The sequence below is a fragment of the Tachyglossus aculeatus genome, chromosome 10 (genome assembly GCF_015852505.1).
Source record: "Tachyglossus aculeatus isolate mTacAcu1 chromosome 10, mTacAcu1.pri, whole genome shotgun sequence".
Lineage (NCBI taxonomy): Eukaryota > Metazoa > Chordata > Mammalia > Monotremata > Tachyglossidae > Tachyglossus > Tachyglossus aculeatus.
Window position 1 is genome coordinate 33059285 of NC_052075.1, and position 27377 is coordinate 33086661.

A 27377-nucleotide genomic window follows, 5' to 3' on the forward strand; every position below is an offset into this window, starting at 1 on the left:
TACTAAGCGCTTGGAAAGTACAATTCGGCAACAGATGAGGCAATCCCTACCCAACACGGGGTCACGGTCTAGAAGGGGGAGACAGACAACAAAACAAAGCAAACAGGCCGGCATCAATAGCACCAAAATAGATCAATAGTGAGTGACCCTGGATCTCTAGTATACTGGCCACCCCAGAAGGCATCTACTATCTCTAGCTGATGCATTTGACAATTTCAGTTCTGCTTTTTCTATTCTGTTTCTTCCCTATCTGCTGTAAAAGAGCCTGGTCCGCCCCTCTCCACCATCCTCCCACCCTGAGCTGAACAGCCTCCTGTCTGCCACCATCCAGCCTGGTTTGGGGGGGGCCGCCACTGCCTCCCGGGCCCCCCAACTCCCCCCGGGAGTGCTGCAGAGAGGAACCTCAGCCGCCGTCCTCGAGGAAACCCAAACAGCCCAGTCCTGTGACCACTAACTCCCTCCTCCCTCACATCCATTTTGGATTTCACCAACAAGCGCGGAACGACTTCCAGGCTAGGAAAATGGTCATGCCCAGGGGTGGTGTGATCTCGGCCCAGGAGCAGCGGCGTGGTCCGGTCTGTTGTCGGCAGGCAGAGTACCCCCCCAGGAAGACTGGAGAGAACAGCTTATTTTCAGAGAATGGGATTTGGTTAATGATGCATAACCAACCGGGATGTGGTTTCCTTTCCTAAGTTTGGCAGCAGGAGTGGGGATGCCAGCCAAAGCCCCTAAGATGCAGCGGGATCAGGCGAATGAGTTAGGACCTACCTCTGGCCTCCGAGTCCGATTCCCATCTCAGAGGCTCCACAGTGTCTTGGATGGTTTGGGAAAACAGCATTTTCTCATCTCTGTGCAGAGTTGGGGGTTTCCCTGGAGCATACCAGCAGCTGTTCACTCTGAAGTCTGGAATCTATACCAGTGCCCGACGCTTAGGAAGCCCTTAATAAATACTGCGATTATCATCTTAATTACGAAGGGCGAACGGCGTCTCCGGAGAGGATATTTAAGACTTGGGGAGGTAGGTAGTTGCCAGTTCTTGCTCCAAACCAGGGTGGGATGTGATCTTCTTTGGTGTATCCAATCTCTTGCCTATTGATTGCACCTTCCACCCCACCCAAGTGGATCAGATTAGGCCACTAGGAAACGGATGTTTGAGTGACGTGAATGTGTGGAAGCAAATCAATCAATGGTGCTTATCGAGTGCTCACTGTGTGCAGAGCACTATGCTAAGTAATAATAACGATAATAATGGTGGCATTTGTTAAGCGCTTACTATGAGAGGAGCACTGTTCTAAGCGCTCGGGGGGACACGAGTCTATCAAGTTGTCCCACGTGGGACCCATTTTACAGATGCGGTAACTGAAGCCCAGAGAAGTTAAGTGGCTTGCCCAAGGCCACACAGCTGACAAGTGGAGGAGCTGAGATTCGAACCCATGACCTCTGACTCCCAAGCTTGCGCTCTTTCCACTGAGCCACGCTGCTTCCCCCAAGCTAAGTGCTTAGAAGAGTACAATTCTCTCACAGTAGCAAGGCCAACTGGAAAGAGCCATAAGCCCGGGAGTCAGAGGACTTCATTCATTCATTCATTCAATCGTATTTATTGAGCGCTTACTGTGTGCAGAGCACTGTACTAAGCGCTTGGGAAGTACAAGTGTTAGCAACATATAGAGACGGTCCCTACGCAACAGTGGGCTCACAGTCTAGAAGGGAGGACTTGGGTCCTAATCCCGGCTCTGCCAACTGCCAGCCGTGTGACCTCAGTCAAGTCACTTAACTTCTCTGTGCCTCAGTTTCCTCATGGGTATTCAGTACCTGTTCTCCCTCCTACTTGGACCTCATGTCTGGCTGGGACTGTGTCCAAACTCGTTAACCTCTATTATCTACCCCGGTGCTTAGAATAGTGCTTCACACGTAGTAAGCGCTTCACAAAAACCGTAATCAATGCAGTGGAATTGGCATGGTCCATGCCCTCAGAGAGTTTATAAACTGGTAGGGGAGACAGACATTAAAAATAAATCACCATTAGGGGAAGCGGCAGAGTATAAGGATATGTACATAAGTGCTACGGAGGTGAGGTTGGGGTGAGTACTCACCAAGTGCTCAGGGGATACAGACCCAAGTGCACAGAGGGGAGGGTGAAAAGGGTGGGGGAAAGAACTGTTCTGCCTTGGTACACAGCAGAACTCATTCCCTCCCACGGCTTCAACGACCACCTCTATGCGGATGACACCCAAATCTACATCCCAAGCGCTTAGTTCGGTGCTCTGCACACAGTAAGCGCTCAATAAATGCGATTGAATGAATGAACGAATGCTCCCTCTCCCTCCCTCCAGGCTCACGTCTCCTCCCACCTTCAGGACATCTCTATTTGGACGTCTTCCCACCACCTAAAACTCAACGTGTCCAAGCCAGGGCTCCTGATCTTCCCTCCCAAACCCTGTCCTCTCCCGCACTTTCCCGTCACTGTAGACGGCACAACGATCCTTCCCGTCTCACAAGCCCGCAACCTTGGTTTCATCCTTGACTCCGCTCTCTCATTCACCCCACATATCCAATCCGTCACCAAAGCCTACCGTTCCTCACCTTCCCAACATCGCCAAGATCTGCCCTTTCCTCTCCATCCAAACCTCTATCACGTTAGTACAATCATTCATTCATTCAGTCGTATTTATTGAGTGCTTACTGTGCGCAGAGCACTGTACTAAGCGCTTGGGAAATACAAGTCGGCAACATACAGAGACGGTCCCTACCCAGCAACGGGCTCACGGTCTAGAAGGGGGAGACAAACAACAAAACAAAACATGTGGACTCGTGTCAAAACCAACAGAATAAATAGAACTATAGTTATATGCACAGCAGTAACAAAACAAAGAGTAAATATGTACAAGTAAAATAGAGTAATAAATCTGTACAAATATATACAAGTGCTGTGGGGAGGGGAAGGAGGTAGGGCAGAGGGGGAGGATGGGGAGGAGGAGAGGGAAAAGGGGGCTCAGTCTGAGAAGGCCTCCTGGAGGAGGTGAATGCTCAGTAGGGCTTTGAAGGGAGGAAGAGAGCTAGTTTGGCGGATGTGTGGAGGGAAGGCACTCCAGGCCAGAGGAAGGACGTGGGCTGGGGGCCGACGGCGGGACAGGCGAGAACGAGGCCCAGTGATGAGGTTAGTGGCAGAGGAGCGGAAGGTGCGGGCTGGGATGTCGAAGGAGAGAAGGGCGGTGAGGTAGGAGGGGGCGAGGTGATGGACAGCCTTGAAGCCGAGAGTGAGGAGTCTCTGCTTGATGATCATTCATCCTATCCTGACTGGAAGACTGCATCAACCTCCTTTCTGCCCTCCCAACCTCCTGACTCTCCCCACTTCAATCCATACTTCAGTCCACCCCCCCAGATTATCTTTCTACAGAAATGTTCAGGGCATGTCACCCCGCACTCCAAAAATCTCCAGTGGTTGCCTATTAAGCTCCGTATCAAACGGAAACTCCTCACTATTGGCTTCAAAGCTCTCCATCACCTCGTCCCTTCTTACCTCACCTCCCTTCTCTCCTTCTACCTCCTCCCAGCCCACAGATTCCGCTCTTCTGGTGCTAAACTTCTCACTGTGCCTCGATCTCGCCTGTCTCGCCGCCGACCCCGGCCCACATCCTATCTTGGGCCTGGAACACCCTCCTTTTTGTTAGTATGTTTGGTTTTGTCTCCCCCTTTTAGACTGTGAGCCCACTGTTGGGTAGGGACTGTATATGTTGCCAACTTGTACTTCCCAAGTGCTTAGTACAGTGCTCTGCACACAGTAAGCGCTCGATAAATACGATTGATGATGCTGATCTACCAATCACTCTTCCCTCCTTCAAAGCCTTACTGAAGGCCTTCCCAGACTAAGCCTCCTTTTCCTCATTTCCCCCTCCCTTCTGCATCACCTCGACTCACTCTTGCTCTTCCCCCTCTCCCCGCCCCACAGCACTTATGTATACATGTATATATCTACAATTCTACTTATATAGTTGCTTGCTTACTTGTTTTGATGTCTGTCTCCCCCTCTGTAGACTGTAAGCCCATTGTGGGAAGGGATTGTGTCTCTCTTTTGCTGTATGGTACTTTCCAAGCACTTTGTACAGTGCTCTGCATACAGTAAACACTCAATAAATACGATTGAATGAATTAATGGTGCTGGACATGAGAGGGAGAGCAGGGTGTCAGGGAGCCAGCTGCCAGGAGGGAACCCCGAAAGCCAATGTGCTCCTTCCACCCCATTCAGAAGCCAAGAGATGGACGACTCTCGCCCTAGATGCCCTAGCCGAGACCCCCCCGAAGTGGGGATTTCAGGGAAAATGCTCCAGCCTTCTGGAAACCAACTGGGCATCTCCATGGAATGATCTAATCGGGCAACGGTTGTAGGTCAGAACAACAACTTCCTGGAATATTACAGCATGCAGTGATTTTTTTTTTTAAATGGCATTTGTTAAGTGCTTGCTATCAATCAATCGTATTTATTGAGCGCTTACTGTGTGCAGAGCACTGTTCTTACTATGTGACAGGCACTGTATTAAGCACTGGGGTAGATATGAGCCAGCCAGATTGGACTCCGTCCCTGTCCCACCTGGGGCTCACAGTCTTTAATCCCCACTTTACAGTTGGGAGAAGTGAAGCACAGAGAAGTGAAGTGACTTGTCCAAGGTAACACAGGAGACACGGGGTGGAGCCGGGATTAGAACCCAGATCCCTCTGATTCCCAGGCCTGTCCCTTTTTCATTAGGCCACGCTGCTTCCCGGCGGAATATCCAGGTCACCGTCAATCGTATTTATTGAGCGCTTACTAGGTGCAGAGCACTGTACTAAGCGCTTGGTCAGTGGCAGGAAGTTGGATCTGGTATTGCTTTGTGGCTTCTGGGGACAGCTCAGGACCCTCCACCCCCATGGAGCAGGACAGCATCTTTTACAACTGTGGTATGCTCCCCATGCCCTAACACGCTGCTCCAGGTTCTAATCCCGGCTCTGCCGCTGGCCTGCTGTGTGACCTTGATCAAGTCATTTAACTTTCCCAGGCCTCAGTTACCTCAACTGTAAAAAGTGTGTGTAAGTGGGGGTAAGACTGTGAGCCCCATGTTTAGCTTATATCTACCCCAGCACTTGGTACAGTGCCTGCACATCATCATCATCAATCGTATTTATTGAGCGCTTACTGTGTGCAGAGCGCTGTACTAAGCGCTTGGGAAGTACAAATTGGCAACATATAGAGACAGTCCCTACCCAACGGTGGGCTCATAGTAAGCACTTAGCAGATACCATTAAAAAACAGAACAAACCAAACAAACAAAAAAAAAACCCAAAACACAGTGCTCTGCACACAGTATTGTGGAGATAGCAGACATCCAGTGGAGCCCTCTGCATAGAGTATGCGACAAGGAGAATGTGCTAAAATCAATTTATTGACTGCCTACTGAGTGCACAGCCCCAAACTGTGTGTGAGAGTTGAGTAGAATTAGGAAACGATCCTTACCCTCAAGGTGCTTAGAATCTAACAGAGGGAAGACAAACCTTAAAACAAATTACAGTTCAAAGGAAGTAACAAAGTGTGTAAGATTTGTAAAGAAGTGCTTTGTGGAAATTCTGAAGTAGGGCAGAAGTGTCCAAGTGGCAGATGTGGGGATGCAAACTGGACTGTAAACTCATTATGGGCAGGGAACATTTCTGCCAGTTCTGTTGTATTGTACTCTCCCAAGCGCTTAGTACAGTGCTCTGCACATAGTAAGCACTCAATAAATACCGCTGATTGACTGATTGATTTTAAAATGGGGGAGATTGGAAATTAATTGGGGAAGACCTCCTGGAAGAGATGTGAGTTTGGTAGGATTTTGAAGATGGGGAGAACTGTGTTCTATATTGGAAATGGAGGGAGTTCCAGACAGGGGGAGGGTATGTGGTAGAGGAGAAGAAAAGGGGGCATGGGCTGTATCTAACAACTCTGTTGTATTCTCTCAAGCACTCAGTACTGCGCTCTGAGAAGCAGCATGGCCTAGTGGATAAAGCACAGGCCTAGAAGTCAGAAGGACCTGGGTTCTAATCCCTGCTCCTCCATTTGTCCGCTGTGTGACCTTAGGCAAGTCACCTGACTTCTCTGAGCCTCAGTTACCTCATCTGTAAAATGCGGATTAAGATCGTGAGCCCCATGTGGGACAAGCACTGTGTCCAATCTGATCAGCTTACACCTACCACGGTGCTTAGACCAGTGCCTGGCGCATAATAAGCACTTTACAAATACCACTAAAAAAACTCAAACCAGTCTGTAATCAATGAATGCCATTGATTGATTGGTTGATTTAGCCTGAGAGACACAAAGAGTGTGGAGTGTGGACCTGAGCCCACTGTTGGGAAGGGACTGTCTCTATATGTTGCCAACTTGTACTTCCCAAGCGCTTAGTACAGTGCTCTGCACGCAGTAAGCGCTCAATAAATACGATTGAATGAATGAATGAATGAATGACCGGGGTGAAGTGGGAGAAGACACTCTATGAGTATCAGGATGGGAGTTGATAGAATCCTTTGAAACCAATAGTCAGTAGTTTCTGATTGATGTAGAGAGGTATGGGCAACCATTTAAGATTTTTGAGGCATGGGGAGATGTGTGTACTTTTCTATTTCTTTTATTTTGTTAATATGTTTTGTTTTGTTGTCTGTCTCCCCCTTCTAGACTGTGAGCCCGCTGTTGGGTAGGGACCGTCTCTATATGTTGCCAACTTGTACTTCCCAAGTGCCTAGTACAGTGCTCTGCACGCAGTAAGCTCTCAATAAGTATGATTGAATGAATGAATGTGCGCAGAACGACTTTTTAGAAAAATGATCCAGGTAGTAGAGTGAAGTCGTTGTGATATGTAGATGAGTAATAATAGTGATAATGATAAGTGTAAGTGTTTAAGCTGTGGTGTAGCAGATTTGACGGGGAAGGAGTTCCATGCAGCAGGAAAGGTTGAGCGATGGTTTGGAGGTGGGAGAGATGAGAATGAGATGCACAATCAATCAATCGATGCTATTTACTGAGCACTTACTGTGTACAAACACTGTGTTCGATACGGTAGGGTTGGTAGACATGATTCCTGCCCTCAAGGAGCTTTCCATCTGGAAGGGGAGAGAGATATTAAAATACAAGCGCATAAAGATCTGTACATAAGTGCTGTGGGGGTGGAGTGAATATGAAAGAGCCTAGGGGGTAGAGACCCAAGTGCGTAGGTGACACAGAAAGGAGGACAACTAGAGGTTAATTAAGGAAGGCTTCCTGGAGGAGATACAACACCTATGTACATATCCACAAATTATTTCATTATTTTTATTAATATCTCTCTCCCCCTCTAGACTGTAAATTTCCTGTAGGCAGGGATCCAGTCTACCAAGCCTGTTATACTGTACTCTCCCAAGTGCTTAGTACAGTGCTCTGCACACAGTAAGTGCTCAATAAATACAATGGATCGATTAATGTGATTTTCGTAGGACTTTGAAGATGGGAAACTTGGTCGTCTGTCAGATATGAAGGGGGAGAGAGTTCCGGGCAGGAAAGAGACCAAGGAGAGCACGGTGTCAGTAAAACCGGAGAAGATGGTGGTCTGCAGGGTCAAAGACAGGTGAGAGATCTAGGAGAACTAGAATGCAGTAGAGGCCACTGGATATCAATCAATCAATCGTATTTATTGAGCGCTTACTATGTGCAGAGCACTGTACTAAGCGCTTGGGAAGTACAAATTGGCATCACATAGAGACAGTCCCTACCCAACAGTGGGCTCACAGTCTAAAAGGGGGAGACAGAGAACAGAACCAAACATACCAACAAAATAAAATAAGTAGGATAGAAATGTACAAGTAAAATAAATAAATAAATAAATAAATAAATAGAGTAATAAATATGTACAACCATATATACATATATACAGGATATGGAAAGGAGGAGGTCATTGTTGACCTTAGAGAGGGTAGTTGCAGTGGAGCGAAGGGGGCATGGTGAGTAAGCTAATCCGAGAGGCGTGTGAGCTGATGTGTATGAGAGAAGAGAGTGGGCAAGTAGGAGGAAAAAGTCGGTGGAACGCCTTGAAGCCGCTAGTCACAACAAACTCATCAATAAATTCCATTGATGACGATAATGCTGCTGTTTACCATTCTGTTGCTCATGCATCGCGGGACCAAACTCTCTATCCAGGATCAGGACAAGTGATTAACGGGGTCTTCAGGAAAGACTGGGCAACAGTTGAGCCGGTTCTGGCCCCATCCTTTTTCCACTGGTCTGCCGGCTGACCCGGCTAGCCACTGACTCTCTCTGGGCCCCGGTCTGCTGGGTGACCCAACTAGCCACTGGCTTTCTCTGGGCACCGGTTCCTCATCTCTCCCATGAAGAGACTGACCTCTCCCTTCTCTCCTCCTCCCAGGGATAAGACCATAAGCCCTTGAGTAACGTTCTCTGGGTCCGCTCTGTGGCTTAACCATTCGAGGACTCCATTTCCAACAGAGGCACCAAGACACGTGGGGGCACCTCACTGTGCCTCGTTCTCGCCCGTCCCGCCACCGACCCCTGGCCCACGTCCTTCCCCCCTGGCCTGGAATGCCCTCCCTCCACACCTAGAGAAGCAGCGTGGCTCAGTGGAAAGAGCCCGGGCTTTGGAGTCAGAGGTCGTGAGTTCAAATCCCGGCTCCACCAATTGTCAGCTGTGTGACTTTGGGCAAGTCACTTCACTTCTCTGTGCCACAGTAAACTCATCTGTAAAATGGGAATGAAGACTGTGAGCCCCCCGTGGGACAACCTGATCACCTTGTAACCTCCCCAGCGCTTAGAACAGTGCTTTGCACATAGTAAGTGCTTAATAAATGCCATTATTATTATTATCTGCCAAGCTAGCTCTCTTCCTCCCTTCAAGGCCCTACTGAGAGCTCACCTCCTCCAGGAGGCCTTCCCAGACTGAGCCCCCTTTTTCCTCCCCTCCTCCCCATCCCCTCCGCCCTACCTCCTTCCCCTCCCCACAGCACCTGTATGTATGTTTGTACAGATTTATTACTCTATTTTACTTGTACATAATTACTATTCCATTTATTTTGTTAATGATGTGCATCTAGTTTTATATTTGTTTATTCTGATGACTTGACACCTGTCCACATGTTTTGTTCTGTTGTCTGTCTCCCCCTTCTAGACTGTGAGCCCGTTGTTGGGTAGGGACCGTCTGTCTATATGTTGCCAACTGGTACTTCCCAAGTGCTTAGTTCAGTGCTCTGCACACTGTAAGAGCTCAATATGATTGAATGAATGAATTTTTCCACAAAAACGTCTAGTCCGTGTTTTCCCACTCTTCAAGAACCTCCAGTGGTTGCCCATCCACCTCTGAAGCAAGCAGCAATTTCTTACCATCAGCTTTAAAGCACTCATTCAACTTGGCCCCTCCAACCTTTCCTCACTGTTCTCCCAGTACAACCCAGCACGCACACTTTGCTCCTTTAATGCCAACCTACTCGGTGGACCTCAATCTCTCTCTATTTCACCGCTAACTTCTCACCCAAGTCCGGTCCTGGCCTGGAATGCCCTCCCTCTTCATATCTGACAGACAATTACTCCTCCCACTTTGAAATCTTCATCAAAAGTACATCTCCTCCAAGAGGTCTTTCTTGACTAAGCCCTCATTCCCTCTTCTCCCACTCCATACTGTCACCCTTTCACTCGGATTTGAATCCTTTTGTCACCCCTTTCTCAACCCCACAGCACCTATGTAGATGTGTAGATATCCGTAATTTATTTTTTTATTCATTCAATCTTATTTGGGGACTTACTATGTGCAAAGTATTTCTATTAATGTATGTTTCCCCCTCTAGACTGTAAGCTCATGGTGGGCAGGGAATGTGCCTACCAATTCTGTTATATTGTACTCTCCCAAGTCCTTAGTACAGTGCTCTGCGCACTGTAAGAACTCAGTAAATGTGATTGATTAAAATATGATCGATTTACTTACTCTACTGTATTGTACTCTCCCAAGTGCTTAGTGCAGTGGTCTGCTTACAGTAAGTGCTCACTAAATTCCATCATCTGATTAACTGATTGGGGTCCGGGATCCGGGTATAAGGTACTCTGAAACCAAACTGTTGTTAGCTCATCCCACTAATGGAATGCATTATACAAGTTATGTGCCAAATGACCCCATATATCTTATTACCAGGAATAATGCTGAGGGAAAGATGAGAGAATTGAGGCTGCACATAACAATTGCTTCAACAGCTTGAAACGAAGCCAGAAGAGAGGAAACTCCAGCTGACTCCGGTTCAGCAGACAGGATGGTCCGACAGGGCTGCAGTTTTAGTGGCTCGGCTTTAGATTCGGGTTCCGTCACATCTTATTGCATACGGAATTGCAGCAGTCATTCATTCACTCATATTTATTGGGTGCTTCATGTGTACAGGGCGCTGTACTAAGCACTCAGGAGAGTACAATTTAACGATAAACAGACACATTCCCTGCACAGGCCTGCAACCTTGGTGTCATCCTCAACTCCGCTCTCTCGTTCACCCCACACATCCAATCCGTCACCAAATCCTGCCGGTCTCACTTCCGCAACATCGCCAAGATCCGCCCTTTCCTCTCCATCCAAATCGCCACCTTGCTGGTTCAATCTCTCATCCTATCCCGACTGGATTACCGCATCAGCCTCCTCTCTGATCTCCCATCCTCCTGTCTCTCCCCGCTTCAGTCTATACTTCACGCTGCTGCCTGGATCATCTTTGTGCAGAAACACTCTGGGCATGTTACTCCCCTCCTCAAAAATCTCCAGTGGCTCCCTGTCAAACTACAAATCAAGCAAAAACTCCTCACTCTCGGCTTCAAGGCTCTCCATCGCCTCGCCCCCCTCCTACCTTACCTCCCTTCTCTCCACGTCTACCAAGATGAGTCCATCACCTCTAAATGTTTGCTGTATGGACGGGGCCCCAGGGAGAAGCAGCCTGGATAAATAATTATTTGGATATTTGTAAAGCGCTTACTGAGGGCCAAGCACTTAAGGGCTGGGGTAGATACCAGATGATGATGAGGAGGATGGCATTTATTAAGCGCTTACTATGTGCAGAGCGCTGTTCTAAGCGCTGGGGAATTTACAAGGTGATCAGGTTGTCCCATGTGGGGCTCACAGTCTTAATCCCCATTTTACAGGTGAGGTAACTGAGGCCCAGAGAAGTGAAGTGACTTGCCCTAAGTCACACAGCTGACGAGTGGCGGAGCCGGGATTTGAACCCATGACCTCTGACTCCAAAGCCCGTGCTCTGTCCACTGAGCCACGCTGATAATCGGGTTGGACACAATCCCTGCCCACTACGCGGGTCACAGTCTAAGGATCAGGGAGAACAGGCATTGAATCCCCATTTTATGGTTGAGGAATCTAAGTCAGTCAGCCAGTAAGTCGAATTTATTGAACACTTGCTGTGTGCGGAGTCCTGTACTAAGCACTTGGGAGAGTATAATAGAATAAACAGACACATTCCCTTCCCACAACGAGCTTCCAGTCTAGAGAGGGGGACGGATATTAATATAAATAAATAAATTAAAAATAAGTACATAAGTGCCGTGGGGCTGAGAGGGGGGATGAATAAAGGGAAAAAGTCAGGGTCGGCCTCTTGGAGAAGAGGAGCCTTCAGTAAGGCTTTGAAGGGGGGGAGAGTAGCACAGAAAAGCTGGCTCTTGCCCAAGGGCACACCGCAGGCAAGTGGTGGAGTTGGATTAGAACCCAGATCACCATCATCAATCGTATTTATTGAGCGCTTACTATGTGCAGAGCACTGTCCAGATGCTTTGGCTCCCAGGCTTGGGCTCTTTCCATTAGGCTACACTTCTTGCTTAGCCCATCTCTCGAAGTACTTCACCCCCGCCAAATACAACACAACTGACTGATCTGGCTAGCTGCCGTCTGAGCCTGTCCGTGGTGCGGGCCCCTCGGCGATAAGGTGAATTCAACTGGAGGTAGGCTTTGTTGAAAGAGTGTGGGGCTGGGAGTCCGGAGGCCTGAGTTCGCATCCCAAATCTGCATCTGGTTGCCGAATGCTCTGAGACACACACGCTTTTACCCCCGCCCATCCGTTGTTTCCTCATCTAGAAAATGGGGACGACGATACCTGCACCCCTGCCCGTGTCACAGGATAAGGATGAAATGAGATCGGTCGTATGAAAGCACTTTGGAAAAAATAAAAACACCTGCCAAAAATAAAGCCCTACTCAGTTGCCTTCCTGAACCCCAGATTTTTGCTCTCTATTCCTCGAGACTTATTGTTGTAGTGTACCCAAATGAATAAACTGTTAGTCAAGGCTGAACACCTCATTTTGCTTGTAATTTGATCAGACTGAGGATTTTTCAAGTATTTATTTCATAGGCAAAACTCCCTCTCAAACATCTGGGTTCTGCTTCTTCTTGTACATATCTATTCTATTTTTGTACATATCTATTCCATTTATTTTATTTTGGTAGTATGTTTGGTTTTGTTCTCTGTCTCCCCCTTTTAGACTGTGAGCCCACTGTTGGGTAGGGATTATATATGTTGCCAGCTTGTACTTCCCAAGTGCTTAGTACAGTGCTCTGCACACAGTAAGCGCTCAATAAACATGATTGATTGATTGATTGATTGGGAGAAAAGAGATTTGTTTCTCAGTGACATGTGCTGGTCTTCAGTGAAGGACCACTACTAGAGTCAATACCTTCACTGTCAGTTTCAGTTTTGCTCATTCTGTTACTAGTTCATTTCACTCCGTCTCGCATGGGAGAGTCGCCTGGAAGAAGCAGTGCGGTCTAGTGGATAGAGCACAGGCCTGAGCATCAAAAGGACCTGGGTTCATTCATTAATTCAATCGTACTTATTGAGAGCTTACTGTGTGCAGAGAATTGTACTAAGCTCTTGGAAAGTACAATTCAGCAACAAAGAGAGATAATCCCTGCCCACAATGGGCTCAGTCTAGAATGGGGGGAATCTAATCCTGGCCCCGCCACTTGCCTGCTGTGTGACCTTGGGAAAGTCGCTTCACTTCTCTGGGCCTCAGTTGCCCCATCTGTAAAATTGGGATTAGAGCTGTGAGCCCCACGTGGGACATGGACTGTGTCCAACTTGATCAGCTTGGATCGACCCCAATTTTTAGTTCAATGCCTGGCACATAGTAAGCTCCTAACAAATTCCATTAATCCCCTACTCCCTTTCCCACCTGCGACACCCTCACCCGTGGATCTGTACCTTCCAAGCACTTGATATTCACCCCTCCCTCAGCCCCACAACCCTTACGTATATCTCTAAAATTCATTTTATTGCCTGTTTCCCCATCCAGAATGTAAACTCCTTGTGGATAGGGAATGTGTCTACCAATCCTTTTGTATTATACTCTCCCAAGCAGTTAGTAAAACTCTCTGCACACAGTAAGTGCTCAATAAATACCAATAATTGATTGATTGATTCCCTAGACTTGCCCAACCACCCATCATAGGCTGCTTTCCCTGTCATTTTTCTTCCCTGTGCAGGAGCCACGATTTGGGGGCTACAGGGCAGGGAGAGGAGCTGAGAGTGATGGCACAGATGTGAACTATACAAGGATGTGTGTGTTGTGTGTGTGTGCGTGCATGTGAGCATGTGCACGCGTGTGTCTCACCTATTTGGTCTCACCTATTTGGGTGACAGGATCCTAACTCTTTCACCCCTCCCTCCTCCCTAATGTCGAGAGCGTCGTTAGGATTTTGGAAGCATCATTTGGACTTCCTCAATCATTACTTTCAGCTTAATCAGGGAAGGTTTTTTTTAATGGAATTTGTTAGGAACTTACTAATACACCTGCTCGCCACCTTCCATGTTGCCAAATGTGTGCACATCTGTCCAGATCATCATTACTTTCGGACTGAGAAAAACACTCATTGGAATCCCAATTTTAATGGCGCTGCGTGATTAGAACTCTTATTAATGAACCCTCCTGAACATAAACATCTTACAAATTCCTTTAGATTGAGGAAGTCCAAATGATGCTTCCAAAATCCTAACGACGCTCTCGACGTTAGGGAGGAGGGAGGGGTGAAAGAGTTAGGCTTCAAGGCTGTCCATCACCTCGCCCCCTCCTACCTCACCTCCCTTCTCTCCTTCTACTGCCCAGCCCGCACCCTCCGCTCCTCCGCCGCTAATCTCCTCACCGTACCTCGTTCTCGCCTGTCCCGCCATCGACCCCCGGCCCACGTCACCCCCCGGGCCTGGAATGCCCTCCTCCCTCTGCCCATCCGCCAAGCTCGCTCTCTTCCTCCCTTCAAGGCCCTGCTGAGAGCTCACCTCCTCCAGGAGGCCTTCCCAAACTGAGCCCCTTCCTTCCTCTCCCCCTCTTCCCCCCTCCATCCCCTCCGTCTTACCTCCTTCCCTTCCCCACAGCACCTGTATATATGTATATATGGTTGTACATATTTATTACTCTATTTATTTATTTATTTATTTTACTTGTACATATCTATCCTATTTATTTTATTTTGTTAGTATGTTTGGTTTTGTTCTCCGTCTCCCCCTTTTAGACTGTGAGCCCACTGTTGGGTAGGGACTGTCTCTATATGTTGCCAATTTGTACTTCCCAAGCGCTTAGTACAGTGCTCTGCACATAGTAAGCGCTCAATAAATACGATTGATGATGATGATGAGGGTATGAACAAGGGGGTGGTGGCAAGAGAGATGAGATCAAGGCACAGAGAGTAAGTTGGTGCTAGAGGGGTGAAGTGTGTGGGCTGGGGTGTAGTGGGAGAGAAGCGAGGATGGGTAGAGGAGGAGGGAGTTGCTTGAGGGGCTGAGGGGGGTTCTCCCTGACCCCCCCACCTCCCTTGTAGAGATGCTGTAAGGAAACTGTAAGACACGTCTGGGACAGGGACTGGTACTGATCTTATGGTACTGCAGCTATTCCAGGTTGCACATAATGAGCACTTAACACAACGGTGATTTTTTCCAGCTCTGCCATTCTCAGCAATTAACAATAATAATCCGCTCTCAGGATAGCACCCGGAGAGTTTCCAGTACTCTACCAGTCTCGGCTATGGGAGGGAGAGTCAAGCAGAGGCCTACCCATTCCATTCCTGGCTCGGGCCGGCGAGTGGCAGGTAATTGCTACAAGTCAAAACTCACCTGTGCTGGGCAACAGCAACATGGAAGAGAATCGAGGGCAGAAACGCAAGTTTACTTCACGGAAGAAGGCAATGGTAATCCACGTCCGTATTTTTACCATGGATACACTCTCAGAACTATTGCAGATGGAGGTGGGGCGTTCTGCGAAAGACGTGTCCATGGAGTCGCTATGGGTCAGAAATGACTGGACAGCATAAGACAAGACTAATAACAACAATTTTGGCATTTGTTAAGCACCTTCTGTGAGCCAAGCCCAGGACTAAGATACGGTAATATCAGATCCCACACAGTCCCTGACTCCCAAGGAGTTTACGGTCTAAGAAGGTGGGAGAACAGGTATCTTGCTGTCCCCATTTTTCAGATGAGGAAACTGAGGCTCAGATAGGTTATGTGATTTCCCCACTGTCACTCAGCAGGCAAATGGTGGAGCTGGGATTAGAACCCAGGTCCTCCGTCTCTCAGGTTTGTGATCTTTCCACAAGGCCACGATGCTTCCCCAGTAGAAATGGGGTGATATAGGGTCCAACAGTCCAGTCAGCTTTGAGATGTGCCATCCTGTCAGCTGGGTGACTTTGGGCAAGTCACTTAACTTCTCTGCCTCAGTTACCTCATCTGTAAAATGGGGATTAAAACTGTGAGCCCCCCGTGGGACAACCTGATCGCCTTATAACCTCCCCAGCGCTCAGAACAGTGCTTTGCACATAGTAAGCGCTTAACAAGTACCATCATTATTTATTTATTATTTATCCTGGGCTGGTTGTTTTCTCAGAGGTCATACTTTGGAAGAAAGCAGTTTGCAGGGAATGTGGCCACCAACTTCACCATACTGTACTCTACCAAGGGCTTCGTACAGTGCTCTGCGTCCAGTAAGTGTTCAGTAAATACCACTGATAATCAATTGTATTTATCGAATGCTGCTTGCAGAGTACTTTACGAAGCGCTTGGGAGAATACAGTACAATAAACAAGACACATTCCCTGCTCACAACGAGATTACAGTCTGGAGGGGGAGATAGACATTAATATAAATAAATTACAGATTGATTTATGAACGGGTGGGCAGGGCAAATGCTAGCCAGCAGGCGCTCCTAAACCACCCTGTCGAGAAGAGTGTGCCCCAAACTCTGCTGACCCAAGCCTGAATCCTTCCCATTCGGGCAGAAAATAACCCACCCCAACCTGAAAAATCACACTGCTGCATCAAGAGCTTAAAGGTGGTCTTTAAATACCCCTCTGGCCTTCATGAAATACTGCTGTTCTCTACCCTGCCGAGGACTGAAGCAGCGGGTTCAACGTTTTACAAAGGCTGTAACTGGCCCCTGGCACAAATGAGTAAAAGTGGAGGGCACAATTCTTAATTGGCAAAAGGCTGGGCACCAAAATTTGACATAAGCAGGTTTACGATCCAAAGATCCGAAAAACTCCAGGAAGGACCAGAGGCTGAGGAAACAGCAGCCATTAGCCCAAGAACACCGAGCGCGTAGATCTATCTGGTAGAGAGCAGGTGGATCAGGGTCGTTGTCAGATGACGATTCGGGAATTAGTTTGGGAAGGCCCGGGAATCTCACGGAGCATCTTTGGGCCTGAGGGAAACCCAGAGAAAACCTTGGAAACAAGCTATCCTCTCTGATCATGTAAGAATAATCAGCAATTCGCAATCATTTACGTAAAATATTTATCCAAGATGCCCAGCCGAATGACATTTGAAAACAACTTATGCAACATTAATGTGCCTATTATATTTATCGGGCCCAAAAGCATTGGAAACTTCAATTTATGTTAAGCAATAATAGCCAAATGGAAGGTGTTAGCATCTTACCCCATAGAATGGGGCCAGGGCTGTCCAGGGAGCAAACAACAACTTCCTTAGACTTGCATGAACCAAAATTGTAAGACGAGCCCAATCTTTCAGTGATTTTTTTTTAACTCTGGTGATTTTTTTCACCACAGAATGGGTGCGATTGTTTTCCTGTGGGGTTTAACATCTGTACTGCATAATGCTTCTTCCATGAAGTATCTTACCCTGTTTTTCCCTTCATTATGAAGTTGCTTTTCTTCTTTCATCATCGCTGCCCAGGTTTTAGCCTTCTCAATTCTAACTTATGGAGACAATCTGTGTCCGCTTTTCTTCTCCATTCGATTCAGCAGAGACCTCCATCTATTACTTTCATTTTTTCCTCAACGGCAGACTTTTAAATACACCACCAAGAAAGCCCAAAATAGGAATGGAGCTGGGAGGAGGACCGAGGCCTCCCGGGCCTGAAGACTCTGACCTCCATCAGCCTACTCCATTGGCTACAAAATACAAGCAGACCAACAGTGCTGTTTCCCCAACCCCTTTCAAGCGGCCAAAAATGTCTTTCGTTACATACGGTTAATCTGTGACCTTATTTCGATTCTTTCAAAGTGCCTGCGTGTGACTAAATTACTGTCTAATGCAGCGTGATTCCGAGGGTACTTTTAGGTTCGAGTTTCTCACGAGCATAAGGGGTCTGTTGAGGCTTGCAGGGAGAGGTGCTCAACCACGAGTGTCGATGGGGTGGGTCGGCACTTCATCATCATCATCAATCGCATTTATTGAGCGCTTACTATGTGCAGAGCACTGTACTAAGCGCTTGGGAAGTACAAATTGGCAACATATAGAGACAGTCCCTACCCAACAGTGGGCTCACGGTCTAAAAGGGGGAGACAGAGAACAAAACCAAACATACTAACAAAATAAAATAAATAGAATAGATATGCACAAGTAAAATAAATAAATAGAGTAATAAATATGTACAAACATATATACATGGCACTTTTCACAGCTTGGCTCCTTCGAAAGGAAAACCCCCAGCTTGGGGCATTTCCCAGCATCCCTGAACGGCAAATGTTGAATCTTTTGCCCGAGCAAAGGAATTCATTCAGAGACAAGCACGCATATCCTGCTCTCCATTTGTTTTTGCTCAGAGCAGAGCTGCTTTCCCTCTCAGACACACCCTCTCCCAGTCCTCCCCAAGTCCGACTGCTGCCCCTACCCTGGGTGGGGGCCCAAGCCAAGGCCTACATTGTGTCCTTTTAGCATGGACACACCGCCCACTTTGCTACCTGCTCTTCCTTTGTTCTACAGCCCCCGTCAAGGTTTGGGCTCCAGGCAAGCCAACCCCATTTCGGCCGTTTCCATCCTTCCCCACTTCCCTCTGACCAGCTCCCAACCGGGAACTCCAAATAGCCACCTGAGCTGTCGATCCCGATTCACCCAAGACCCTCCTCCCTCCAAACAGGTTACTCAAGATGGGGATTTTCCTTCCCTCTCCAACCCAGAGAAGCAAACGGTAACAGAAGCACTGCCCTTGTGCAATAAGATCCTTGAGAAAAGACCGTGTTTTCTGTCCCACCTGAGCTGCCGCTCCCGATTCACCCAAGACCCTCCTCCCTCCAAACAGGTTACTCAAGATGGGGATTTTCCTTCCTTCTCCAACCCAGAGAAGCAAACGGTAACAGAAGCACAGCCCTTGTGCAATAAGATCCTCGAGAAAAGACCGTGTTATCTGTACCCGGTAGGGACCACGTTCCTACCTGGTTTATTCTAGAGATTTGTAAATATTCTTACACCCGCCCTGACCCGCTAAACTCAAGACCCCTCTGGGCTGGGGGCGCGTCTCATGCTTCTGCTGAGTTTCACCAAGTGGCAGCTCAATCAATCAATCAATCAATCAATCGTATTTATTGAGCGCTTACTGTGTGCAGAGCACTGGACTAAGCGCTTGGGAAGTCCAAGTCGGCAACATATAGAGACAGTCCCTACCCAACAGTGGGCTCACAGTCTAAAAGGGGGAGACAGAGAACAAAACCAAACACACTAACAAAATAAATAGAATCACACATCCCATGTTTAGAATTACTTTCCATTCACTCAAGAGAAAAGAAAATTTCACCAACACAGTCTTACATATAGAGACAGTCCCTACCCAACAGTGGGCTCACAGTCTAAAAGGGGGAGACAGAGAACAAAACCAAAAATACTAACAAAATAAAATAAATAGAATCACACATCCCATGTTTAGAATTACTTTCCATTCACTCAAGAGAAAAGAAAATTTCACCAACACAGTCTTTCTGCCTGACTGGTAAAGCAAAGGCAGAAGCAGCATTGCCTAGTGGGTGGCCCTGGGTTCTAATCTCAGCACCGCCCCGCGCCTGCTGGGTGACCTCGGCAAAGTCACTCCCCTTCTCCGTGCCTCAGTTTCCTCATCTGCAAAATGGGGATTCAATACCAGGTCTCCCTCCCCGTTAAATTGTAAATGCCAAGTGGGGTGGGGATTTTGTCCAATAGGATGATCGTGTACGTACCCAGGCAAATAGCGAAGGCGCAACAATTGCAAAAAATGGAAAAGGCAGTAATTAATCCACAGGTACAGCCCAACAAATCCCTATATTGATAATAATAATAATAATGACATTTATTAAGCGCTATGTGCAAAGCACTGTTCTAAGCGCTGGGGAGGTTCCAAGGTGATTGGGTTGTCCCACAGGGGGGCTCACAGTCTTCATCCCCATTTTCCAGATGAGGTCACTGAGGCCCAGAGAAGTGAAGTGACTCGCCCAAAGTCACGCAGCTGATAATTGGCAGAGCCGGGATTCGAACCCTTGACCTCTGACTCCAAAGCCCGGGCTCTTTCCACTGAGCCATGCTGCTTCTCCATCCCTATAGCATCCATATTAGCATCCCTACTAAATCCCCATATTAGCATCCCTACTAAATCGTGCGCTCTGCGCACAGTAAGCGCTGAATAATCGATGGATTGATGGAAAGAAGCCACCAAATCCCTACACTACCATCCCTACTAAATCGTGCGCTCTGCGCACGGTAAGCGCTGAATAATCGATGGATCGATGGAAAGAAGCCACCCAATCCCTATACTACCATCCCTACTAAATCGTGCGCTCTGCGCACAGTAAGCGCTCAATAATCGATGGATTGATGGAAAGAAGCCACCAAATCCCTACACTACCATCCCTACTAAATCGTGCGCTCTGCGCGCAGTAAGCGCTGAATAATCGATGGATTGATGGAAAGAAGCCACCAAATCCCTACACTACCATCCCTACTAAATCGTGCGCTCTGCGCGCAGTAAGCGCTCAACAATCGATGGATTGGTGGAAAGAAGACAACAAATCCCTACACTACCATCCCTACTAAATCGTGCGCTCTGCGCGCAGTAAGCGCTGAATAATCGATGGATTGATGGAAAGAAGCCACCAAATCCCTACACTACCATCCCTACTAAATCGTGCGCTCTGCGCGCAGTAAGCGCTGAATAATCGATGGATCGATGGAAAGAAGCCACCCAATCCCTATACTACCATCCCTACTAAATCGTGCGCTCTGCGCGCAGTAAGCGCTCAATAATCGATGGATTGATGGAAAGAAGACAACAAACCCCTATACTACCATTCCTATTAAATCATGCGCTCTGCGCACAGTAAGTGCTCAATAATCGATGGATTGATGGAAAGGAGACAACAAACCCCTATACTACCATCCCTACTAAATCGTGCGCTCTGCGCACAGTAAGCGCTCAACAATCGATGGATTGGTGGAAAGAAGACAACAAATCCCTACACTACCATCCCTATTAAATGGTGCGCTCAACAATTGATGGATTGATGGAAAGAAGACAACAAATCCCTACACTATCATCCCTACTAAATGGTAAGCGATTTAAGGAAGGGTCCGGCAGTCTTTTAGATTAAACGGTTCTTTTATTTAAAGGGATAATTTGCCGCATTCGTCTTTCCAAGGTCCGCACGACGAAGAGATAACGATAGGAACTGTCAAGAGGCAGTCGATCCGGTTTTGTTTGAATGCCCCATTAAGGGGGCCCAGGAACCGTTGAGGAAAACGACTTGGGAATGCCCATCACCCCCGTGGGAGTGGGAATGTGGGGGGGGGGGGGGGGTGTTGCTGCAGGCCCATCCATTTTCCCGGCCCGGGCATCCCGCTTGGGAAGCAACCACGGCTTTCCCGCCGCGTTCCCGGGATTCATGCCCCGCCAGTTCCACGCGGGCCAGCTCTTTTCCGTCTGAAGGCGCCGTCTTCTCCGAAGGCTCGGGCCGAGGGGGGCTGAGGGGCGGAGGCCTCCGGGGTCACATGGGCTCGTTCCTCCTCCGGGCGTAGAGGCCCAGGCAGGCGCAGACGGCCGTGACGCTGAGGAAGCAGCCGAGCAGGAGGGCGGCGGCGTCTCCGGCCTCGACGGCTTCGGCCCCGGGCAGCCCCGGCAGCAGGGAGGCCAGGCCCAGCAGGAGCCCGGACGGGGACCCGCACGCGGCCATGGCGGCGGCGGCTGAGGAGAAACCGGGCGGGAGGGCGGGAGGCTGACCTCTGACCCCGCCGCGCCTCACAGTCACGTGGCGGCGGCGGCGGCGAGGGGGTCACGTGCCCGCTCTTTCCCCCCCACCCCGTCCCCGGCTTCGGTCTTACCTCCGAAACCGGACGGGACCGGATCTCCCCCCGCTCCCAGGAGCCCAGGCGGCGGCGCGCATGCGCGGGGAGGGGGGGGCCCGCCCGCCCTGACGTCACAAGGGCCGGACTGGAGACGGAGCCCTTCCGCAGACTACAACTCCCACAATCCCCTCCGCCTACAATTCCCAGGATGCCCCGGCCCCGCCCTTTCCCCCTCGGGAGAGCAGGCCCGCCCTCCGTCCGCGGCCTCATTCATTCATTCATTCATTCGTTCGCTCGTTCATTCGCCCGTTCGTTCGTTCATTCGCTCATTCATTCGTTCGTTCGCTCATTCATTCATTCAGTCGTTCGTTCATCCGTTCGTTCACTCATTCGTTCGCTCATTCATTCAGTCGTTCGTTCATTCGCTCATTCATTCATTCGTTCGTTCATTCGCTCATTCGCTCATTCATTCATTCAGTCGTTCGTTCATCCATTCGTTCGTTCGTTCGTTCGCTCATTCATTCAGTCGTTCGTTCATTCGCTCATTCATTCATTCATTCGTTCGTTCGTTCATTCGCTCATTCATTCATTCAGTCGTTCGTTCATCCATTCATTCGTTCGTTCGTTCGCTCATTCATTCAGTCGTTCGTTCATTCGCTCATTCATTCATTCATTCATTCGCTCATTCATTCATTCAGTCAGTCGTTTGTTCATCCATTCATTCGTTCGTTCGTTCGCTCATTCATTCAGTCGTTCGTTCATTCGCTCATTCATTCATTCGTTTCTTCATTCGCTCATTCGCTCATTCATTCAGTCGTTCGTTCATTCGCTCATTCATTCATTCGTTCATTCGTTCGTTCATTCGCTCATTCGCTCGTTCATTCGCTCATTCGCTCATTCATTTGCTCATTCATTCGTTCATTCGTTCGTTCATTCGCTCATTCATTCGCTCATTCGCTCATTCATTCATTCATTCGTTCGTTCGTTCATTCGCTCATTCATTCATTCGATCATTCATTCATTCAGTCGTTCGTTCATTCGCTCATTCATTCATTCCTTCGTTCGTTCATTCGCTCATTCATTCATTCAGTCGTTCGTTCGTTCATTCATTCGTTTATTCGCTCATTCGCTCATTCATTCACTCATTCGTTCGTTCATTCGCTCATTAATTAATTAATTAACGATGGCATTTATTAAGTGCTTACTCTGTGCAAAGCACTGTCCTAAGCGCTGGGGAGGTGACAAGGTGATCAGGTTGTCCCACGTGAGGCCCACAGTCTTCATCCCCATTTTCCAGATGAGGTCACTGAGGCCCAGAGAAGTGAAGTGACTCGCCCAAAGTCACACAGCTGACAATTGGCGGAGCCGGGATTTGAACCCCTGACCTTTGACCCCAAAGCCCGGGCTCTTTCCACTGAGCCACGCTGCTCATTCATTCATTCAGTCAGTCGTTCGTTCATTCATTCGGTCGTTCATTCATTCATTCATTCACTCATTTATTCGCTCATTCATCCATTCATCCATCCATCCATTCATTCATCCAGGGATTCCGCGGGAGCCGGCCTGCATGAGCTTCCGTGCATTCATTCATTCAATCGTATTTATTGAGCGCTTACTGTGTGCAGAGCACTGGACCAAGCTCTTGGGAAGTACTAGTTGGCATTCATTCAGTCGTATTTATTGAGCGCTTACTGTGGGCAGAGCACTGGACTAAGCACTTGGGAAGTACAAGTTGGCAACGTGTAGAGACGGTCCCTACCCAACAGCGGGCTCACATGTCTAGAAGGGGGAGACAGACAACGAAACAAAACATGCGGACAGGTGTCAAGTCATCAGAATAAATAGAAGTAAAGCTAGATGCACATCATTAACAAAATAAAGAGAATAGTAAATATGTACAAGTAAAATAGAGTAATAAACCTGTACACACATATATACAGGTGCTGTGGGGAGGGGAAGGAGGTAGGGCGGGGGGAATGGGGAGAAGGAGGGGGAAAAGGGGGCTCAATCTGGGAAGGCCTCCTGGAGGAGGTGAGTTCTCAGTAGGGCTTTGAAGGGAGGAAGAGAGCGAGCTTGGCAGATGGGCGGAGGGAGGGCATTCCAGGCCAGGGGGAGGATGTGGGCCGGGGGTCGATGGCGGGACAGGCGAGAACGAGGCCCGGTGAGGAGATTAGCGGCGGAGGAGCGGAGGGTGCGGGCTGGGCTGGAGAAGGAGAGAAGGGAGGTGAGGTAGGAGGGGGCATCTCCAGCCCCTGTGGATCTGTCCATCTTAAAAGCCCTCGCAGCCCTAATTCCCCAACTCCAAGCGCTTAGTACAGTGCTCCGCACACAGAAAGCGCTCAATAAATGCTACTGAATTGAATGAGTGAACGAATGAACTCTGCACCTCTGCAGGATAATCAATCTCATTTATCGAACACTTACTGTGTGTCTTCTAGACTGTGAGCCCGCTGTTGGGTAGGGAGCGTCTCTATATGTTGCCAACTTGTACTTCCCAAGCGCTTAGTACAGTGCTCTGCACACAGTAAGCGCTCAATCAATACAACTGATTGATTGATTGGAGCACTGCATTAAGCACTTGAAGGGTCAGCGTGCTCGGGTCCCTTCCGATAATTCCCTGATTTACAACCCTCCCAATCAGCTCCTTAACCTGCTACAAGTCAGTAAATCAAAAAGCTCGCTGTGGGCAGGGCCTACTACTGTTTACTGCTATATTGTCCTTCCCCAGCGCTTGGTACAATGCTCTGCACACAGTAAGCGTTCAATAAATAAGATAGAATGAATGAATGAAAAATAATGCATTTATCAAGAGCTTACCATTCATTTATTCAATCGTATTAATTGAGCGCTTACTGTGTGCAGAGCACTGGACTAAGCGCTTGGGAAGTACAAGTTGGCAACATATAGAGACGGTCCCTACCTAACAGCAGGCTCACAGTCTAGAAGGGGGAGACAGACCACAAAACAAAACATATTAACAAAATAAAATTGAATAGTAAATATGTACAAGTAAAATAAATAGAGTAATAAATCTGTACATACATATATACAGGTTCATTCCTATTTATTGAGTGCTTACTGTGTGCAGAGCACCGTACTAAGCGCTTGGGAAGTACAAGTTGGCAACATATAGAGACAGTCCCTACCCAACACCGGGCTCACAGTCTAGAAGGGGGAGACAGACAACAAAACAAAACATATTAACAAAATAAAGTAAATAGAATAGTAAATATGTATAAGTAAAATAGAGTAATAAATCTGTACAAACATATATACAGGTGCTGTGGGGAGGGGAAGGAGGTAGGACGGGGGGGGATGGGGAGGGGGATGCTAAGCACTGGGGTGGATGCAATCCGATCAGGTCAGACAGTCCCTTCCCCTCATGAGCTCATAGTCTAAGGGGCGAGAGAACAGGTTTTTAATTAGGGTCATAACGATGAGGAAACTGAAACAGGGAGAAGTGAAATGACTTTACCAAGGCCGAACGAGAAGCGAGCACGGAACTGGGATTAGAAACCCTGGTCCCCTGGTCCCCAATCCTGTATTCCATCACCTGGATCACAAAGGAATCAGATCATAGTTCTTCAGGTGCTAAAGTTGTTCAGCAATGTTTACTACTTTCGATGTTTTTCTGTCCACACAGCTTTGCGGCTTAGTGTCACTTTTGGTGCGGCACAGTATCGGGAGCTGTTTCAATCCTTAATAATAATAATAATAATAATGGCATTTATTAAGCGCTTACTATGTGCAAAGCACTGTTCTAAGCGCTGGGTGCTTAGCACTGGTATATAGTAAGCGCGTAAAATAGTACCATTAAAAAAGTGTCCTCTGCATTAAGCACTTGGGAAGTACGAGAGAAGCAAACGATGAGACACTTTCCTGCCAATAAGGAGTTTATGCTCTACAGGGAAAGACTGACATGAAATAGTGTTTATTGAGTTCTTACTGTCTGCAGAGCAATATTCTAAGCACTTGGGCATGTACAATAAAACAGATTTGGTAGACACGTTCCCTGCCCACAAAGAGCTGACAATCGAGACGGGAGAGACAGCCATCTCTATCGATATTACGTTTATATTGCGTTCACAGGCAATGGAATCAGAAAACATGGAGCTGGGAATCTGGAAACACAAGTTCTAATCCCAGCTCTGCCACTGGTCTCCTGTGTTATTACCTTGGGCAAGTCACTTAACCCACCTCAGTTTCCTCAACTGTAAAATGGGGGTGATAGATTGTGAGCCCCGTGGGCGAAGGGGAATGTGCCTTATCATCATCATCATCATCATCAATCGTATTTATTGAGCGCTTACTATGTGCAGAGCACTGTACTAAGCGCTTGGGAAGTACAAATTGGCAACATATAGAGACAGTCCCTACCCAACAGTGGGCTCACAGTCTAAAAGGGGGAGACAGAGAACAAAACCAAACATACTAACAAAACAAAATAAATAGAATAGATATGTACAAATAAAATAGAGTAAAAAATATGTACAAACATATATACATATATACAGGTGCTGTGCCTTATCTCATAACCTTATATCTTACCACAGCACTTAGCGTATAGTAAGCAATAAATGTCAAAACGATTATCAGTAAGTAAAATGGAATGTTCAGCTATGCAGTAATTCACAACTCAATTCAGAAATTGAGTTGTGAATTACTGAATTACTGAATCAGTAATTCAGAATACGCAGTAATTCACAACTGCTGGGGATGGGCATCAATAAACAAATGCTCAACTGCTGGAGGCGGCTGAATGGCTTACTAGACTTGAGGTTCTGATGTTTAGTCAGGGAAAGCTTGTTGGAGGAGATGGCCAAATAGGAGAGGTCTGAAGGGAGGGAGGGTTGACGTCTGTCAGATTCTGGGGAGAGGGGAATACCAGGCCTTGGGGACGATGTGAGAAAAGGGCCCTAGTTGGGCAAGGCAATAGTCGGGTACAGGCAGGAGGAGCAAATAGGCAAGAAGTGAAGTAGCAGGTGAGGAGAACTGCTAACTGAGGTAAGGAAAGCTGCTGAAGCCACCGAGAAAAAGTCTTTGCTTGAAGAGGAGGGAAATGGTCACCACTGGAGGACTTTAAAGTGAGGGGTCCTGATTATTTGGTTCAGGAAATTGATCCAGGCGGCAGTGGGGAGTTTGGACTGGAGGGGAGAAAGTCTGGAGGCACAGAGATAACTGAGGATATCAGTTAGACCAGTCCAATTTTGAGGCGACCAGTGCTCGCATATCTAAGCTCTGTCCCCGGTACCCAGACTGGGCTGGCCTACTGCCGGATGGGGCCTCCTCCATGTTGCCTAGTGGGAAAAGCCCAGGTCCGAGAGTCAGAGGAGCTGGATTTTAATGTTGGCTCTGCCAGTAGCCTGCTGCGTGACCTTGGAAAAGTCACTACACTTCTCTGCTGCCACCATAGCTGTGGCCTTCGAAAAGTTGAAAAGACCTCATACTATTGATTTTCTTGTTTATTTTATTTTTATGGCATTTGCTAAGCACTTGCTATGTGTCCAGTGCAATTCTAAATGCTGGGATAGGTAGAAATTGGTCCAGAGGGAGAGAAAGATATCATGTCAATAAATAAATTACATAAGCGTATGTAAGTGTTGTGGGGCTAAGTGCAGGGGATGAATAAAGGGAGCAGGTCAAGGCTGTGCAGAAGGAAGTTGAAGAAAAGGAAACGAGGACTTAGGGAAGGTCTCTTGGAGGAGATGTGCCTTCATTGAGGCTTTGAAGGTGGGGAGGTAATTGTCTGTTGGATAGGAGGAGGGAGGGTGTTCCAGGCCACAGCCAGAAAGTGGGCGAGAGGTCAGCGGCAAGGTAGATAAGATGGAGGCACAGTG